Genomic DNA, 19266 nt, shown 5'->3' on the forward strand with positions numbered 1-19266 from the left:
AAGTGAAATCAAGTAGTTAAATGTGTTTTATACCCTAAACCGTAGGTGTATGCAATATTCTTTCACTTACATTAGAAGAAAAAATACATATAAATCTATGAAAGCCTAAAGGACCAAACACAAGTGAAACTGGTGGTGCTTTTTTAATCAGAGTTCTGGAACATGCTTTCCTAATATTATTGTATTCTTCTTTTCAATGGTTTAAACACCTTTAGGTTTCATAATTTGATTGGTTATGGGAGAAACCAACTTTGGGGTTCGGTACACAATCCACGTTGAGAACATGTGGCAAAGTTACCACTGTTCCTTGGGAACTTGAAAGTTAAAACCTATGACCTAGAAATCTGATGTTGCTGCATCTGTATTGGAGGTATAAAACAAACACAAAAACACAGATTTGGTAGGTAGTATAAAGGGATAATTTCGGCACTGGAAAGTGTACCACCCGCTATGTTGGTGTAGCCATCAAGAAATGTGCTCACACCCACACCTGAAGCAGTTTGAATAAACTGCTTGATGCACCCTTTTGCAAAATGATTTGCACCACTGCCAGGATGGGTGTATCCAGTAAAACATGCTATTTATGTGATCAAACTGCAGTCCTTAAGGGGCCCATTCGAGATCACTACTAATGTGGTATGTTTTATAAAATATGCTTACCTGAAGGTTAAGTCAGGAGGAGCATACCCGTAGTGTTGATGACCATTGCTGCATCCTGCTCGTCTCCATTCTTCTTCTGAACACTATCATCTTTTCTTTCCCCATCAGTCCCCTCCCAGCTGATCACACTCCCTCACATCCTAGCCCTCCCCTGGGTGAAGCAAACCAATTTCTGCTTATGTTTTTTAGACCAAACCTCATCAAAAGGCAATCACATCCATCTAGCAAGGGTTGATCATGACACATATGGAAATTCAGTGAGCCGTAGCATCAGTTTGTTGGCTCCATTGTGTGTTGTGGGCTGATTCTTAGTGTTCACACTGAGAAGTAAACAGTCAAAGTATCAGCCAGAAAGATTTCCCAAGGGAGAAGTTGCGGAAAAATAAATGAACATGTTGATGTAGCTCAGAAATAGTAGAACGTGCAGTGAATATTTTTGGCAAATTATTAGTCACGTATTTGAAATCAGTTGTAGTCACAACCGAGATGCTTTATTGCCATTTGAAACAGGGAGTCAAATGGAAAGTTATCACCTCATGAATATAAATCAAGCTGAGCAAGATAAACAGGGCCAGTGCCTGTGAAATTACTGGATTAGCCACTGCAATTCCAAGCAAGTGGTTAACAAATGAGCCTGTTGCTCTATTTTGTTCTGTTAGAAATACATGTGTGTGATTGCAGTTTTTGCATGTGAAGAGGAGCAAGTGATATGCATTCTGCTGAGGTACCATTAGCTTTTTTTGGTTAGGAACTATAGGCATATGTAAAATTAAGAAGCAAATCCATGCTGTCCAGTGTTATGTTTCAATGATATTTCATTGTTATGTGTCTCAGTCTGCATCTGTGCAAGTGCTTTGTATTGTCCCTTTTGTTGTAGGAGACCATTACTCAAATTGAGACCCTGGGAATGAGTTTTTTTATATGAATTGGGACCCTGACAGCAGGGTTAAATGGGGGTCCCAACCTCGCACTGTGTGGGAACAGTCAGTGACCTTCACTTGATTGACCAATTGGTGGCCAGAGGGCATGCTTGCCATCCAATTATGGACTGCGGGCAGCTTTCAAAACTGGAGGGACAATAGGACGTCCTTCAGCAGGGAAGGAGCTGCAGCCTACTGTTTCAGGGAAACAGGAGAGAGGACGCCTTCAGTTGCCCTCTCAGCAACTTTTAAAACTTTTAAGCTAAAAGGTGACCACAGCAGCCAGGTCACCATTGTGGATGGGAAATGCTTCAGAAGGTGGTCTTTGGCCACAGCTGAGCCCAAACAGGCAGTGAGCACATCAAAGGCATTCTGGAGCACTGACTCACCAGTCTGCTGGCTGGAGGCCAACTCCAGCAGGTGACCTGGTCCCATTGCTGAGGCGGGGCCATCAGGCCAACTGGAAAATTCCAGTTGGAATTTGCAGGTGGGTAGTCCTTCTGATCCTAATTGTGCTGCTGGGAAAATTGCAGAAATTCTCCCACTCCGCCTCTCTCCACCTGTCTGAGCTCTTTCAAGATGCTGCTTAAAACCTACATCTTTGACTAAATCTTTGGTCACCTGCCCTGATGTCTCCTGCATAGGCTCAATCTCATTTTATGTCTGATTACAACAATGACAATTTCCATTTATGTACTGCCTTTAGTGCAGTAAATACTGCAAGGCATTTGACAGGAGCGTTTCATTGTGGTGAAAGTCTGGAGGAAGCAAAAGTATCAATATGCAATTGGCCATAAGCTAAAATGTTGCAATGTATTTGCCTTCAATTTGATTAAAAGAGAGAGTCTCACTCCCAGGGTCCCTCTAAAATTCTCTTACTAAAGAGTAGGATTATGATAGGTTTAAGAGGAGATTTGATAGAAATGCTCAAATTCATGAATGGTTTATATAAGAATAAATAAAGAGAAACTGTTTTTAGCAGAAGAGTTAGTAACTGGAGGATATAAATTTAAAATAGTTGGCAAAAGTACCAGTGGTGACATAGCAAGTTGTTGTGCTCTGGAATGCACTGCCTGAAAGGCTGGTGGAAGCAGATTCAACAGTAACATTTAGAAGAGAAGTAGATAAATACTTGAAGGGGTAAGAAAATTACAAGGCTATGCGGAAAGAGTAGAGAGATGGGATGAATTGGATAGTTCTTTCGAAGAGAGATGGATGGCCTCCTGTGCCCTGTCATGAAATCAGGAATCTCGGGAATCAGCAGGAAAACTCTCCACTAGTTGGAGTCATACCTAGCACGAAGGAAGATTGGTGTGGTTGTTGGAGGTCGGTCATCTCAGTTCCAGGACATCACTGCCGGAGTTCCTCAGGGTAGTGTCCCATGCCCAACCATCTTCAGCTGCTTCATCAATAATTTTCCCTCCATGATAAAGTCAGAAGCTGATGATTGCACAGTACAGTACCATTCACAACTCCTCAGATAAACAAGCAGTCCAGGCCCAGATGCAGCAAGGCCAGATTCAGGTTTGAGTTGATAGGTGGCAAGTAACATTCATGCCACACAAATGTCAGACCGTTTTCAACAAGAAAGAATCTTCCTATCTGTGCTTGATATTCAGCGGCATTACCATGGCTGAATGCACACTATCAACATTCTGGGGGTTACCATTGACCAGAAACTTAACTAGACCATCCTTATAAATACTGTGGCTACAAGAGCAGGTCAGAGTCTGGGAATTCTGCAAAAATTTTGCCAAAGTGAATAATCTCACACATCCCCACATTATACTCAATCTTCCATACATATTTACAAAATTAGTAACATAAATTGGAACAAAAACAAATAATTGACTAAAAGAAGAGTCCTTCTCTTTCTCCCTCCGTAAGAAAACTGGGAAAGACCCATTGTGGCAATCAGATGTTTTAATTTGTTTTCTTTGTGAGATTCTATGCTCTAACATTGTAGGATTTGGGTTTAATAGACAAAGAGTTGAGATTTACTTCCATGTATTTATGGTACCTGTGAGTTTCACGCTGTGTTAAAGATGCAATTCTTTAGAATCCCTCTCTTGGTTCTGTTGAGTTCCTCTCACATCTGTAGAAATTGAATGCCAAAATAAAGAGATCTTGACAAGTTAATTTTGAGGCAATAAATTTACTTTTGTTACATGTTATGCAGGTGCTCGATTTGTAGAATCCGGTGCCAAAGGGAACGTGGTGTCAAGCAAATTGGTAAAAGGTTAGACAGCTATAAGCTATATAGATAAAATAAGTTGGACACTTTACAAGCAAGCACAGGAGTCCCATTGTAATGATTCACATGAGTAACTACTGGAAAGTGAGTATTGAAAACAGTGAAGTCTAAGATGAGTACATTCATGGATTAAATGGTTTGAATTTATTTTTCTGACAACTCCAACGGGAAAATTTCTGAATATTATATTTAAATTGCACCACATTAATATGTGGTGAGGATGAAAAATTTGAAGACATGTCAAGTTATCTTGAGTTCAGTGATTAGACCTATATAAAGCTGTCAAAATCCACTGACCCAAAAATAAAAATTGAACCACAAAGACAGATGGACTGCCAATTTCAAATTATCCAGTCTGAAAGAATGCTAACTAGAAACCTAAAAGCAGATAGTAAGAGTTTCTACAAGTATTTAAAAAAGAAAAGAGCAACTAAAGTTAATATAGGTTCTCTAGAGAGTGAGACTGGGGAATGAATAATGGGAAACAAGGAAATGGCAGAAGCATTGAACAGGTATTTTGTGCCTGTCTTTACTGAAGAAGACACAAAAATCACCCCAAGAATACTTGAAAGTTAAGAGGTTAAAGGGAAGGAAAAGGAACTGAGAAAATTATTAGAGCCTAAGGCTTGACAAGTCCCCTGGACCTGATGGTCAGATCCTGGGGTCTGAAAAGAAGTGACTGCAGAGATACTAAATGCATTGATTGTGTTCTTCCTAAATTCCCCAGATTCCAGAAAGATCCTAATGGATTGGAAAATCGCTAATGCAACACCTTTATTCAAGAAAGGAGGGAGACAGAAAGCCGGAAACTATAGGCCGGTTAGCCTAACATTTGTCATAGGGAAATTGCTAGAATCCATTATTAAGGAGGTAATCTAGCAGAACAATTAGAAAATCATAATACAATCAGGCAGAGTCAGCATGATTTTGTGAAAGAGAAATCATGTTTGACTAATTTATTGGAGTTTTTTGAGGAAGTTAAAAAGCAAGGTGGATAAAGGAGAACCTGTAGTTGTGGTGTACTTGGATTTCCAAAAGGCATTTGATAAGATGTCACTTCAAAGATTACTACACAAAATAACAACACATGGTGTAGGGGGTAAACATATCAGCATGGATAGAGGATTGGTTAGCTAACAGAGAGCAAAGAGTGGGGATAAATGGGTCATTTTCTGGTTGGAAAGCTGTTACTAGTGGAGTGCCACAGGGATCGATGCTTCAACTATTTACAATCTATATCAATGTGTTGGATGAAGGGACTGAATGTATGGTTGTTAAATTTTCCAATGACACCAAGGTAGGTAGGAAAGCAAGTTGTCAAGAGGACATAGAGAGTCTGCAAAAGGACTTAGATTGGTTAAGTGAGTTGGCAAAAGTTTGGCAGATGGAATATAATGTGGGAAAATGTGATCTTGTCTATCTTATGAACTTCCATTTTGTCTAACGGACAAATTTCTGTGCCAAGGTTGCACCTGATTGGTTTAATTATATATTCATGAAATATCAACAAATCGTAACTGAACAGCTAGAAAATATTACAATTAAAAATGAGAATTACCAATCAAACTCTGTAGTAAGTAAACAGTTCCAAATAATAACAGAATGAGGAAATGGGACCTAATTAAATTAATCAAAATATTTCAGAAGCTCTTGCAAAGCCTCCTCAATAACCTGAGGTTTCGTATTGGAAATAAAGCATTAATATAGCCCTGTTCCCCCACATTGTCTAGTCATAGGCATGACCTGACAGTGCTAAAAGCAAGTACTATGAATTTTTTGACAACAAAACAAAGTAAAATGTTCTTTTTGAACTAACTTTGATTAGAAGGGATGCAACTAAAAATATACAAAGACTTGTCCATTTAATCACCTACAGCACATCAGTATTTTTTAGCAGTTACTATTTTCTAAGTGCAGTTTTCTGAGAGGCTTTAAAAAATGAATGACTTTTATCAGGTGAGGAGGAACCTTATTTATTTCTTTACTAGCTGATCTGTCAAATAACTGATCACAAGTGACTCAGAGGATGTTGCAAAGTATGATGTGTGAAAGTAAGAGAACATATGCCCTATGGAGATTTTTTTCCATAATTTGAGGGGAAGTATTATTTTAACAGCAGTGCAGAAGCAGCGCATGATGGAGTCCTCCACAGATTTTTATGTTGATTAGAATCAGAGTTGAGAATATTTTTTTAGAATTCAATAAGGGTTGAAGAAGCAGAATTGGAGTTGAACGTGGGTGTTCTTATAAATAAAAGTAATACATGCATACATAGAAAATGAAACGGAAAAAAAAAGTAAATCTAAATTCATAGACTTGCCTATATAAAATGAAACGAAAAAGAGTGGCTTTGGATGACCAGTGTCAGAGCACCCCTCGTGGTGGATGGAGCAAAAGAGAGTGAAAGGTAATATTCTAACAGGTCGTACAGTGTTACTTTTCACAAGTATTCAAAATAACTTTTACATTTAGGCATGATCTTGCTACATGCCAATTGTAACATCAGCAATTAGGCAAAACAAACAAAGAGACTCAAGAATTTTAATCTATCACAGACATATTGCATTTACTTATTTTTGTCTGTAAGTAACATCATGGGAGAATTGTATCAAGAAAAGCCTTGTGTCTACCATTTGAATATCACAAAAAAGACAAATTTCCTGGGAATCAGTAAAAAAGACTTAGTTCACTGTCTCTGAGCATGGCATTCATGTTTCTTTCAGCAGTATACCTTACTCAATGAGAACAATGGCACAGGGAGACAAAAAAAAGTTGGGAAAAAAAGCACTTATTCTAAAGAAAATTGATTCAGCTTCTGTTGCTCTCCCCTTAAAATCTGCCATCATCACCCCTCCTCAAAAAAAACTACCCATGACTCATCTGTTTCTGGAAATTACCATTCCATCTCTGATGTCCCTTTCATCTCCAATGTCCTCAAACAAGCTGTCACCTCCAAAATCAGTGCCCATCTTTCCCAGAAAAATATGTTTGCATCCCCCCCGATCTGGCTTCTACACAGTCATAGGACCAAGACTGCACTTATCAAAGTCACAACTAATATCCTCATTGACTGTGACAAAGGTAAAGCATCCTGCCTGAGCTTCCTAGAACTCTCTGCATTGTTGACCATGGAATTCCACTCCAATGCTACTCCACCATCATTTGGCTGGGTATGTCTGTACTTGCTTGGTTTCATTCATATTTGTTCTGTCATAGCCAGAGAATCACGTGCAATGGCTTCTCTTCTCAATCCTACACCCTTGCCTCTGGTGTTCCCCAAGGATCTATCTTTGACCCCCCCTCCTCCCATCCTTTTTCCCATTAAATGCTGCCTCTCAGCAACATCATCCAAAATCATGGCATAAGTTTTCACATTCAGACTGAAGATATCCTCTCTTCCACCTCTTCTGACCTTTCCTCCATCTCTAAGTTGTCTGACTGCTTGTCCAACATCCAGTATTGGATGAGCAGGAATTCCCTTCTATTAAATGTGGGGAACACAGAAGCCATTGTTTTTTGGTCCTCAGAAACTCCATCCCTCTCCCTGGAACTGTCTCAGACTGAACCAGACTGTTCAAAACCATATTTGACTCTGAGATAAGCTTCCTATCATACACCTACACCGTCACAGAGATCATTATTTCCACCTCCCTTACATCACCCAACTTTGACCTTGCTTCAGCTTATCTGCTGCAGAGATCTTCACTGTACCATTGTTACCTCTAAACGTGATCATTCCAACACATTCCTGGCCATTGTCCCACATTCTACACTCTGCAAAGTTTAAGTCATTCAAATCTCTCTGCCTGTGTCATTATTCGCACTAAATCCCATTCATTCATTACTCTGTGCTCATTGACCAACATTAGCTCCTAAACAAGCAATGCCTCAGTTTTAAAATTCTCATTCTTGATGGCCTTGCCCTTCCTATCAGTTCAGCCCTGCAATCCCCCGATATCTCTATAGTCTGAAATTTCTGGCCTGTTGAACATTACTGATTTTAATTACTCCACCATCAATGGCCATGCCTTCAGCTGTCTTGACACTCCAATCTGGAATTCCCTCCCTGTATCTTCCACCTCTTCTCCTCTATTTTCCCCTGTAAAGTCACTCCTTAAAACCTACCACTTTGTCCAAGATTTTGGTCATCTGGCCGAATATGTCCTTCTATGGCTCAATGTCCAATTATGCTACTGTGAAACACTTTGGTTGCTTTATTATGTTGAATGTACTATATAAATGCAAATTGTTGTTGAAGAGCTTCCCAATGGTAAAGGTGAAACACTAAGGCCAGAATGTTCCCTGAATTGCACTAAGTGCAGTGGCGGGTGTACTAAAAGTGATGCAGTGCTGCCTGCAAAGCCTGCCGCTGATGACCGCGAGCGCTGTCCCAGCAAGGTAGGCAAAAAAGCTTGAAGTCCTGAACGAAGTGCAGGTCGGCAAGTGCACATCACTTATGTTCCGTTGTGTAACATGCTGGCGTGCAATCATGTCGATGTGAGCTCATGATCCAGCGTGGGGGGGATGATTCCAGTGAGTAGGGATTATAATGAGATTCTAATGTATTAATATACACTTCCCAACATGCGGCAGCAGGAATTGTGGCCTGCCATTGACAGGTGGAGCAGACGATCGCAAACTGGTTTTACGACGACGTGAAACTGATTTTTGCCATCTCCCGATATTTTCCGCTCCCGCCAGCTATGGCACCTGCTGCAAGTAGGAGCGAAAAATCCTATCTTAAGGCTTAAGTGGCTGAAGGTGCTAGGTTTTGTTTTTCGGTGGTGCTGAATTTGCCATGACAACAGCTGAAAAGTTATAATTGACCTCAAGGCCCTTGGGCTAGGGAAAGGAAATAACAAGGCAAGGTTTCCACTCACGAATGCTACTGCAAAGTGCATATGATGTTAGTGGATACTGGGTGTGAATAGGAATGCACTCATTTTATAGATTTATAATAACCTGCTGAAGGTCACTGATTAAGTTCACATGTGAAGAATACTCACTCCTTGGAGATAATAGAGGGCTGCTGGCATTCTTGGAACAAATCCATAGCAAGCAGAACGCCTTCAAGGGAGCAGGGGAGATAATGGGGAGAATAAACATTTTTTTTTAATTTTAAAGGCATATAACCATCTGGTAAAGCAGGTTACAAAATAGTTTATCAGGTTATTGGATTAGAGAAGTGCGCACTGTCCTCACAAAGCCAGGAAAGGTTCAGCAGAAGTTTGCACAGAAGCAGACGCAACTTTTGGGGGACTGCCACAGACAATGTGGTGATATTTTAACAGGGCTTTGCCCGTAGGCCCTTTCCAGCTGTTTTGTGAGCTTAGCCTTTGGTCTCTGGTGACAAAAAAATTCATTTAAAATTCACTTGCTTCATTACAGTATATTGCAGCTGATGTCTCGTCCACATCTGGAGGATAGATGCAAAGGAAAGGTTGATGGCATAGTTATTAGTCCTACTGAACATAGTGGCAAGCATCACTGGGAATGATCACTGATTAATAATAGGAGGTGAATGAGTAAAATATGTTGCTAAGCATCATTGCAGTTCTTGTGAGTAATGAATGCCTTTCCCATTTGTGAAAGGGTTCTCTTAAACCATCATGAGAACACAACTTTTAATATTTTTGTGTTTCCTTTTTTGAAATAAAATCAAAATTGGGCATACAATTAATTGGGTACTGATTACTCCAGGGAGTCTATGTACCGATATTTTATTAATTTGAGGAATTTTACCTGAGAAATTTATGAAACTGTAAGAGAACAAGAAAAAAGATTCCACTGGTGCTTTTGATGTAACAAAGACTTGTTTATAAATTGTACGTTTATAATTCCTCACATCTTGCGAAACTATGACAGAGGCATTATAGTGATCAAAAGAGTGCTTTCAGTGTCATTGTGGGCGAGTAACACATTCACCATTCCACGTGCAATAAACATCGCAAAAATGTTGTTGTTAATTTATGCGGATCAGTGTCCCAATCAGGGTTCACTTAGAGCATGTCACAATTCAAGTAGAAAGCACAAAGAAGAAAACTTTCACAAATGCGTTTACGATGCTGTTAGACAGCTGGGAGAGACACTGAAAGAGAATTGCAGGTCAAAGATCCAATGCTATCGTTTCTTGTACCTGCTTTGCCATTCCACGCTCCCCTCAAGCACAGCTGGGATTGGTGAATTTAACTGACTGCAATCAGCAGAATTCTTATCTGAGGAATGTTTGGCTGAATTTTCCAGGATTCATTTCTAGAGGGATAAAATTGAAAAGCACAGAATTTTTGTTAATCTTGTATAGAACCTTGGTTAGACCACACTTGGAGTACTGTGCAGTTCTGGTCTCCATATTACAAAAAGATGTAGAGGCACTGGAGAGGATACAAAAAAGATTTATGATAATGATACCAGAACTGAGATGTTATACCTGTCAGGAAAGATTGAACAGGCTGGGGCTTTTCTCTCTAGAAAAGAGAAGATTTTGGTGGTGACCTGTTAGAAGATTTTTAAGATTATGCAAAGGTTTTATAGGCCAGAATCTTCCTTTCGGCGTGTGGGGGCAGACCCTGCATGCCGATGCGTAAAATGACGAGTGGTGATGTTGGGCATGTGTCCCGACATCACCACGAGTCATTCTGATCTTCAGTTTGGCAGGCATGCACCGGAGTTGGCACGCCCTCCGAACTGCCAAAGGCCTGTTAAGACCATTAATTAACTAATTAAAGTGATTGTCAGGGCTACCCGTCCAATCTTAAGGTTGGCGGGCAGGCAAAGAGCCCAGGTGGCCTTTGCATTTTTCATGAAACCTCATCCACAGGCGGGATGAGGTTTCATGAAGTGATTATCAATTAAATAATATGTGTTATAAAAATTCATAAACATGTCCCAGCTCATGTGACAATGTCACATGAGGGGACATGTCTGAGTAATTTTATTTTTTTATTTTTTCCAATGTTTTATTATTAAATTAATCACCCTGAGGCAGTTCCATACCTCAGGGAGATTCCTGCGCTCCCGACCCTTCCTCCTCCCCACAAATGTTGCAAATTTATTAGTTCACATAAATACTGAGTTTGTTCTCAAGGGTCAATTCAGATTAGGTATACATTTCAACGCGTGTGAATCTCACTGAAATTGTCACTTATACATTTCTTGCAATTTTCTGCACAAAATAAAATAAAAATGAGATAATGAACACGCCCCTCAAATAGACTTGCATTAAGAGAAAACATCCGATCATGGGATGAGAGTGTAAAATAAAGGTTAGGCGTGCAGGAACATCAAGGGTGGAGACTGAGGATCAAAGTCGGCTGATAATGCTAAGATGTATAATGGGTCATGAATGCCTCTATGCATACATTAAGACGGGGCCTTTGCGTTTTCACCTGCCCGCCAACAGTAAGGTTGGATGGGCAGTGTAAATTTGAATTTAATTAACTTTTTAGTGGCCTTAATAGGCCTTTTAATTGTCAGCAGGCATGCTGCTGACTCCGGCGCACACCCGCCGAACGAAATATTGCACATCATTTAACACTCAGCTGGGTCGGGTATGCGCCCACCCACTGACCTCAATATTCTGCCCATATGTTAAATAATTTACACACTAAATGCATCAGCTGTGACATAGAAAAACCTGATGTCTGAAACTTAGTCAATTATGCTGTGATCACTAGAACTTAAAAGTTTTTCCTCACAACAAACACTTTGATTTCTTTTGATGTCAGTTGAATGCCTTCTAAGCACTTAAATAATGCAAGCTGATTGCAAATGATGCTGTTGGAACTTTGTGTGATTTCATTTTATGCCCGTTGATCGCCAATGATATCGCTTGATCATTCCTTGATGTCAAATAATGACTAAATGATTGCTTCTAAATGCAGATTATTGCAAATGAGTGCATATGAATGCTGCTGAACACAGAATTATGTCAAAACTTTCTGGTGGGGCAGTATGCTCTTCATTTAAAATGATTGAAAGATGCTGTGGGGTTACAATATGCCACCCTTTTGGATGCTTTGTTGCCATGGGTCTTGGCCAGGCTGCTTTGAGTTGTTAACGGGTACCTTGATATTAGATCAGTGCAGCTAAAAGAGGGACTGCTAATGACTTACAGTTTCAATTTGATTGTGGGTTTTTTTGGCACTTCCCCCTGATTCCGACATGAAAGATGGCAGAATTTTAAGTGCAAATTGCATTGGTGCAATTGAAGTTCCAGTGATCTTTTGCTCTAGTTTCAAAAACATCACACTAGAAGCAGACCCATTCTCCACCAAACCGCCCCCCCCCCCCCCCCCCCCCCCCAAACAAAACTGGTCACATCCATCAAGGTGAATTAAGGTGAATTAAACACCACTGGATTTTCTGCTAATGGTATTTACTTGCAAACCTTTGAGGAGATTCTAATAATTAAGCTGGGACTTTTGGCGCAAGGGCATTAATCAATACATTTTGGAGGATTTGAATGATTTTTTAAAAGTTTAAAAAGGAACTCACTACCCCAATCTAATTAGAAAATAGTTTTGTATATATTTTTAAAATTCATATTCAGTAATTTAAAACCAGATTATTTGCAGGTGATGGATTGACACTGTTATAAAATGCATCAATCCATTTTCAGCTGTATTAATCAAACTACACTAAGTTAGCATCTTAAATACGTCAAGGAATATTTTTTAAAAGAAATTTTAAGAAAAAGTAAAACACTATTTTGTGCTGTTTCATGGCACATAGTGTGCTTGCAGGGGGACATGCTTGTCAAATGATGCAATTTTAGGCACAGTTTCCACTGGAATTACCAATTGTGTCCAAAGTGGAAACTTTACCCAATACAGCTATAGCGCAATCAAACTCAGCACCTATATCCTGATGAAATTCTACATTTGGAATAAGGAAGGCCGTTTTCTAAATGTAATGTGTTCTTCATATTTGTTTTCTATGGGTCTCTAGAAAAGTGGCCTGTTGACAGTGACGGAATCCTCAGTTAAATAAAGATCTAAATGCACATTGGCTTGTCAGAACTGAATGGAGCATTCTGTGCAAACACAACAGCATCTGCTAACTGCTCATTTCCCATTTTACCCTTCAGAAAGACAAGACCTTCAAATGCACTGTACAATGGTTCAGGACTAACAGTGTATGAAAACAGTAATTTCAGATTCAAAACGCTATTGGTGAAATGACCCAAACAAAAGTGCTGAAGAGACAGAAAAAGAAGAGCAATATTGCACCATAAACACTTTAAAATAAGGAAAATGAAAATCCACAGGAAAGACAGTTATGTTTTCTTGTTTTGATTTGATAATTTGCCCTGTGGGAGAAATCCGTCCTGTCTGGATGTTACAGAAAGTAACACTTTCAAAGCAATAAAGTCATTGTTGTCAGCACAGTGGAAAGGGTAATAATTGTTCATCTTTCCATTAGCCATGGATCACCTCTGTATTCAGTAGAATTACTGCCCAAGTTTAATAATGTTATGCCTCGGTCTAATTATCTTGCCTGTTCTTTGGTGATGCTTTGTGGACAAGAACTTGTGATATTGTAATTTATCTTATTGATGTCTTTAACACCACCATGTGGTGGTTATAACTCTAGGAATAGACCACAAAAAACAAAGTTACATGCCAGCTTCAATCCATTGTGCTGTCTCACCTCTGAGTCAAGCAGTTGTGGGTTTAAGCCTCACTTCAAGATCTGCGTACAAGTTCGAGACTGACTCTTCAGTGTAGTATAGCGGGAGTGCTGTGTTGGAGATGAGATGTTAAACTGAGGCACTATTGTTCCAATGAATGTTAAATATTCTGTTGTACTACTCATTGAAGTGCAGGGAGTTCACCTGGTGCTTTTTGTCAACATTCTCCCTGGAAACAACATCAACAAAAAAAAAATCTATTTTAACAGGTCATTCCTCTTATTTCTGTTTGTGGAACCTTTATGTCCACAAATTGGTTGTCTAGTTTGGTTACATACTGACAGTGACTACACTTCAAAAAAGTTGTTCTTTGGATGTGAAGGGCTTTGAAATATCCTGCAGGTCTGATATGGTACAACAGAAACTCAAGTCACTCTTTCTTCAAACTTGTTATTTTGAGGTAACAGAGGAAGAAAGGAAAAGAAATGAAGGAGGAAAGAAATGACTCAGGCTGTATTTACACAAAGACTTGCAATGGGGTTGATTCTTAAATGCCCTCTGAAATGGCCTAGCAAGACACTCAGTTGTATAAAACCGCTAAAAAAAAGTCTAAAAGGAATGAGGCTGGACAGACCACCTGGCATCGACTTAGGCACCAGAAATGACAATGGCAAACTCATCCTGCTGGCCCTGCAAAGTCCTCCTTACTAACATCTGGGAGCTAGTGCCAAAATTGGGAGATCCATCTCACATCTGCCTGATATAGTCACACTGATGGAATCATACATTATAGACAATGGGCAAGGTAACCTCCTGCTGATTAATATGTACCATCCATCCTCAGCTGATGAGTCAGTACTCCTCCATGTTGAACACACATGGAGGAAGCACTGAGGGTGGAAAGGGTGCCAAATGTACTCTGGATGGGGGACTTAAATGTCCATGACCAAGAGTGGCTCAGTAGCCTACTACAAACCAAGCTGGCCAAGTCCTTAAGGACATGTCTGCTAGACTGGGCCTGTGGTAGGTGGTGATGGAAACAATAAGAGGGAAAAACATGTTTGGCCTGGTCCTCGCCAATCTTCCTGTCACAGATGCATCTGTCCATGACAGCATTGGTAGGAGTGACCACTGCACAGGTCCTTGTGGAGACAAAGTCCCCTTCTTCACTGGAGTGCTGCTTTGGGCTGCATGACAGTGCTTCTGTTGGAGTTTGGTGAAAGAGGATCTTTTAAGGGTTAATTTCTATCTACATTCTAATCTTTCTTTAATTTAGCAACTAAGTAAAAGTTGCTCTTTAGGTTGGCAGAAGGCAAGTTTTAGTCCAGCTTTAAAACAGTAGTAATGCAGACTCTGCTTGCAACTGCAGCTAGTTAAGTAGTTAACTGGCTTAAAAAGGTTTTCAGAAGCTAGATTCAGACAGCATAAAAGCAAGTGATCTACAGTGCTGCTTTTGCCTGCACAGGAGTGCTGTTTTGGACTTCATCAGAATTCTTCAGTTAGAGATTGGTGAGAGGGGGAGTTTGGTGAAGAAGGAAGAAGGGATCCTTTCAGTTTCCACCTTGCCTCAGTAAGAAGAGTGACAGCCTTGGTAAGCAGGACTTGGGGAGTGTTTCTTCGGTCCTTAATACTCTGTAAACTAGAGGGAGTAAAAGTAAAGGGAGTAATTTAAGGATAAGTCATGGCAGGGCTGCTGGGCCAAGTGGAATGGACCTCATGTGTGATGTTGGAAGTCAGGGATACTTCCAGTGTCCAGGGTGACCATGTGTGCAGGAAGTGTCTCCAGCTGCAGCTACTTGAAATCTGCATTTCAGAGCTGGAGCTGCAATTGGAATCACTGTGGAGCATCTGCAAGGATGAGATCTTCGTGGATAGCACATACAGTTAGGTGATTACACCGCAGGCAAAGATTGCACAGGCAGACAAGGAATGGATGACTGTCAGACAGAGTAAAAGCACTATGCAGGTAGTGTAGAAGTCCCCTGGGTCAATCTCCTTCTCCAACATACTTTTCATTATGGATACTGCTGGGGGAGATGGTTTCTCAGGGGAATGCAGCAAGAGCCAAGTCTGTGGCACCACAAGTGGCTCAGCTGCATTGGGGGGGGGAAGAATGGGCAACAATAGTGATAGGGGAGTCTATCGTAAGGGGAACAGATAGACATTTCTGCGGCCACGACTAGAATGGTATATTGCCTCCCTGGTGCCAGGGTCAAGGATGTCTCTGAGCGGATGCAGGACATTCTGAAGGGAGAGAGTGAACAGCCAGAGGTCGTGGTCCATATTAGTACCAATGACGTAGGTAAAAACAGGAATGAGATCCTGAAAGCAGAACATAGGGAGCTCGGAAATAAATTAAAAAGTGGGACCTCAAAAATAGTAATTTCAGGATTACTCCCAGTGCCACTCATTTGCAAGATCAGAAATAGGAGAACAGACCAGAGGAATGCGTGGCTGGAGAGATGGTGTAAGAGGAAGGGATTTAGATTCCTGAGGAATTGGGACCAATTCTGGAGAAGATGGGACCTGTACAAGCTGGACTGGCTGCACCCCAGCAGGACTGGGACCAATATCCTCGCAGGGGTATTTGCTAGTACTGTGGGGGAGAGTCCAAACTAGATTGGTAGGGGGATGGGAACCTGAGCGGGGAGACACGAGAGGGAAACAAAGATAGGGATGAAAACAGAAAAGTAGAAAGCAAAAGTGGAAGGCAGAGGAAACAAGGGATAGCAGCAAATAGGGCCATAATACAAATGTGTAAAAATTCTAAAAAGACGAAGGTGTGAGGCGTGAGTTGGTTAAGATAGATTGAGGAGCTTCATTAAAAGGCATGACGGTGGATAGGTAATGGCTGATATTTAAGGGACGAAGGTATGCATTGCAACAGTTATAAATTCCTTTCTGGTGCAAAAACACAACAGGAAAAATGGCCCAACCAAGGCTTACAAAAACAATTAAGGATAGATTTAGATCCAACGAGGAGTCATATAAAGTTGCTGGAAAAAGTAGCAAGCCTGAGAAGGGAAAAATAGAGTATGAGAGTAAACTTGTAAGGAACATAAAAGAAGGCTGTAAAAGCTTCTACAAGTATATAAAAAGATTAGTGAAGACAAATATAGGTCCCTTACAGTCCAAAATGGAAGAATGTATAATAGAGAACAAGGAATTAAACAGCTACTTTAATTCTGTCTTCACAGAGGAAGACACAAATAACTTCCCAGAAATGCTAGGGAACCAAGGATCTTGTCAGAAGGAGGAATTGAAGGAAATTAGTATTACTAAAACAATAATGTGGAGAAATTAGTGTGGGACTGAAAGCCGATAAATCCCCAGGGCCCAATAATCTACATCCCAGGGTACTACAGGAGGTGGCCATGGAAATAGTGGATGCGTTGGTTGTTTTCTTCCAAAATTCTGTAGATTTTGGAACAGTCCCGGGAGATTGGAAGGTGGAAAATATAACCCCACTATTTAAAAAAGAAGAGAGAGAGAAAACAATGAATTACAGACCAGTTAGCCTAACATCAGTAGTAGGGAAAATGCGAGAGTTTATTATAAAAGATATGATAACAAGACACTTAGAAAACATCAACAGGATTAGACAAGGTCAGCATGGATTTATGAAAGGGAAATCATGTCTGACAAACCTACTGGAGTTTTTTGAGGATGTAATTAGCAGAAAAGATAAGGGAGAACCAGTGGATGTGGTGTTTTTGGATTTTTTGATAAAGTCCTGTGCAAGAGGTTAGTGTGTAAAATTAAAGAACATGGAATTGGGAGTAATATATTGGCATCAATTGATAATTGATTAGCAGACAGGAAACAGAGAGTCGGAATAAATGGGTGTTTTATGGAGTGGCAGGCGGTGACTAGTGGGACACCACAGGGATCAGTGCTTGTGCCCCAGCTATTCACAATATATATCACATCAGTGCAAAAAATAAGGCTGACATATTTGCTACAACCTTCAGCCAGAAGTGCCATGTGGATGATCCATCTTGTGTCCACAGCCAGTCTTCAGCCAATTCAATTCACTCCACATGATATCAAGAAGCGGCTGAAGGCATTGGATACTGCAAAGGCCCTGACAATATTCCGACATTAGTACTGAAGACTTGTGCTTCATAACTTGCCGCACCCCTAGCCAAGCCGTTCCAGTATATCTACAATGCTGGCATCTACAATGCTGGCATCTACCCGGCAATGTGGAAAATTACCCAATATGTCCTGTACACAAAAAGCAGGATAAATCCAACCCAGCCAAATACTGTCCCATCGGTTTTCTCTAGAACTTCAGTAAAGTGATGGAAGGGGTCTTCAACAGTGCTATCAATTGGCACTTGTTTAGCCATAACCTGCTCACTGAAGGTCAGTCTGGGTTCTGCCAAGACCACTCAGCTCTTGACCTCATTACAATCTTGGTTCAAACATGGACAAAAGAGTTAAAATCATGGCTGGCATGAGCGGACAATATGGTGAGAAGGTAAAAAAATCAGTTCCACAACATTGTGAAACCAGTTTGCAATCGTCTGCTCCGCCCATCAGTAGCAGTCCGTGTTTCCCGCTGCCACATGCTGGGAACTTCATCTTAATACATCTGCATATTATTATAAGCCCTGCTCGCTGGAATCATCCCCCGCCACCCCCCCCCCCCCCCCCCACACACACACACACACACACACACACACACACACACACACACACACTGGATTATCTGACCAATAACACTGACGTGTTTCACAACTGAACATAAGTGACATACTGTTGGCAAGCTGCACTTCACTCAGGCATTTCAGGTTTGTTTGCCTACCTGACTTCGGTCAACACTCATGTTCATCAGTGCCAGGCTTCACAGGCAGCACCACATCACTTTTAGGGAGGCTTACGGGCAGGTTTCTACTTATGAGACCAACCCTGAGACTGGGGTGGCTTATCAATGGCTGCAGGGCTATGGCTTGCTTGGGGAAAGGGGCTAAGTGGTCTCAGGTGAGGGAAGAGGCTACAGGGCTAGGGCATTACTGGGGAAGGGGGGTATCCCAGGTGTGTGTGAGGACACACCTGTGCAAGTGTCCTCAAGAGGGTGAGGGCTGAGGAGGCAGTTTCCAAAGGAGATGAGGGGCAGATGGAAATGTAAGAGTGTATGTGAGAGAGTGAGTGGTGATGCCCCTTGAGCTGGCAGTGAGTGAGATGCCAGTGAATGTGTGATGGCCTTGTGAGTGCATGAGTTTGGAGTGATGAGATGGTTGCCTTACCCTGGTGGCACGGAAGAGATCATTCATCCTCTTTCTGCACTGGATGGTGAACCTCTTCTAGTGGTGATGCCCCTTGAGCTGGCAGCGAGTGAGATGCCAGTGAATGTGTGATGGCCTTGTGAGTGCATGAGTTTGGAGTGATGAGATGGTTGCCTTACCCTGGCGGCACGGATAAGATCATTCATCCTCTTTCTGCACTGGATGGTGAACCTCTTCTGTGCAGTGTTGGCACTGACCACCTCTGCCACTACCTCCCAAGCAGGAGTGGTGACATTGTTGGCCCCCTATGGCCAAAGTGAAGGGTAGAGGACATTGTGGTGGGCTCTAATGGTGTTCAGAAGGCATCCCAGGGATGCATCACTGAATCGGGGGCTGCAGTCTTCTTGCCTTTCTGGGCTGGAAGCACTGAGAGTTGTGCGCATGGCTGCACTTTAAATATGGTGCCCGGCATGAGGAAGCAGCGAGGTATCAGGGTTAAAAACAAAAAACTGCGGATGCTGGAAATCCAAAACAAAACAGAATTACCTCGAAAAACTCAGCAGGTCTGGCAGC

At 41.3% G+C, this 19266-nt stretch overlaps 1 protein-coding gene and 1 long non-coding RNA gene across 4 annotated transcripts in view; one reads left to right on the forward strand and one right to left on the reverse strand.

Annotated features, from left to right (window-relative positions):
• LOC121280872 (astrotactin-2-like) overlaps positions 1-19266 on the forward strand; it is a 1734361-nt gene that overhangs the window by 975950 nt on the left and 739145 nt on the right. The gene's annotated exons all lie outside the window — the stretch shown is intronic.
• LOC121280874 overlaps positions 1-19266 on the reverse strand; it is a 51298-nt gene that overhangs the window by 380 nt on the left and 31652 nt on the right. The window contains exons 3-4 of the long non-coding RNA XR_005943739.1: positions 9971-10086; positions 3601-3675 (exon numbers count right to left, since the gene is read on the reverse strand). This is a non-coding gene — a long non-coding RNA (uncharacterized LOC121280874). The remainder of the gene's footprint in view (positions 1-3600; positions 3676-9970; positions 10087-19266) is intronic.

The sequence above is a fragment of the Carcharodon carcharias genome, chromosome 8 (assembly GCF_017639515.1).
Source record: "Carcharodon carcharias isolate sCarCar2 chromosome 8, sCarCar2.pri, whole genome shotgun sequence".
NCBI lineage: Eukaryota > Metazoa > Chordata > Chondrichthyes > Lamniformes > Lamnidae > Carcharodon > Carcharodon carcharias.